This window comes from Arachis stenosperma, chromosome 3, assembly GCF_014773155.1.
Source record: "Arachis stenosperma cultivar V10309 chromosome 3, arast.V10309.gnm1.PFL2, whole genome shotgun sequence".
Lineage (NCBI taxonomy): Eukaryota > Viridiplantae > Streptophyta > Magnoliopsida > Fabales > Fabaceae > Arachis > Arachis stenosperma.
The window spans coordinates 89,677,671-89,679,212 of record NC_080379.1 but is presented as its reverse complement, the minus strand read 5'-3'; the positions used below and the strand labels follow the sequence as shown (position 1 = coordinate 89,679,212).

The 1,542-nt window shown below is 41.6% G+C and overlaps 1 non-coding gene across 1 annotated transcript; it reads right to left on the bottom strand.

The window, feature by feature from the left end:
- Window positions 1–724: 724 nt before the first annotated feature.
- Window positions 725–828, bottom strand: LOC130970954 (small nucleolar RNA R71). The gene has a single exon (XR_009082196.1). It is a non-coding gene; the product is annotated as a small nucleolar RNA R71 (small nucleolar RNA).
- Window positions 829–1,542: the final 714 nt, after the last annotated feature.

The window sequence follows — 1,542 nt, the reverse complement described above, 5'->3', positions numbered from 1 at the left end:
TCCTTCCTCTCTTCCCACATCCTTCTATTTATGGAGTACCACTCCTTCTCAATGCACAATTCGAACTCTATCTAATTAAGTTCGAATTCTTCTACCTCTTCTTTCTATTTTTCTGTTCCTCTGACACTTCAAGGAATCTCTATACTGTAACATAGAGGATTCCACACTTTCTTGTTCTCTTCTCTTTTATATGAGCAGGAATAAAGACAAAGGCATTCTTGTTGAAGCTGACACTGAACCTGAAAGGACCTTGAAGCGAAAGCTAAGAGAAGCTAAGGCACAATTCTCTGTAGAGGACCTAACCGAATTCTTCAAAGAAGAAGAACACATGGCAGCCGAAAACAACAACAATGCAAGGAAGGTGCTGGGTGACTTTACTGCACCTACTCCCGACTTCTATGGGAGAAGCATCTCTATCCCTGCCATTGGAGCAAACAACTTTGAGCTTAAGCCTCAATTAGTTTCTCTAATGCAACAGAATTGCAAGTTCCATGGACTTCCATTGGAAGATCCTCATCAGTTCTTAGCTGAATTCTTGCAAATCTGTGACACTGTCAAGACTAATGGGGTTGACCCTGAGGTCTACAGACTTATGCTATTCCCTTTTGCTGTAAGAGACAGAGCTAGGACATGGTTGGACTCACAACCTAAAGAAAGCCTGGACTCATGGGAAAAACTAGTCAATGCCTTCTTGGCAAAGTTCTTTCCACCTCAAAAATTGAGTAAGCTTAGAGTGGAAGTCCAAACCTTCAGACAGAAGGATGGAGAATACCTCTATGAAGCTTGGGAAAGATACAAATAATTGATCAGAAAATGTCCATCTGACATGCTTTCTGAATGGAGCATCATAGGTATTTTCTATGATGGTCTCTCTGAACTATCCAAGATGTCTTTGGATAGCTCGGCTGGAGGATCTCTTCACCTGAAGAAGACGCCTACAGAAGCTCAAGAGCTAATTGAAATGGTTGCAAATAACCAATTCATGTACACTTCTGAAAGTAATCCTGTGAACAATGGGACAAGTCAGAAGAAAGGAGTTCTTGAGATTGATACTCTGAATGCCATATTGGCTCAGAATAAAATATTGACTCAACAAGTCAATTTGATTTCTCAAAGTCTGTCTGGAATGCAAAATGCACCTGGCAGTACTAAGGACGCTTCATCTGAAGAAGAAGCTTATGATCCTGAGAACCCTTCAATGGAAGAGGTGAATTACCTAGGAGAACCCTATGGAAACACCTATAATTCTTCATGGAGAAATCACCTAAATTTCTCATGGAAGAATCAAGAGAGACCTCAACAAGGTTTCAACAACAATAATGGTGGAAGAAACAGGTTTAGCAATGGCAAGCCTTTTCCATCATCTTCTCAGCCACAGACAGAGAATTCTAAGCAGAGCCCCCACAGTCAAACTCTAAGTTTGGTGTTGGGAGGCCACAACCAAACTCTAAGTTTGGTGTTGAACCCCCACATTCAAACTCTAAGTTTGGTGTTGGGAGGTTCCAACATTGCTCTGAGTATCTGTGAGGCTCCATGAGGGCC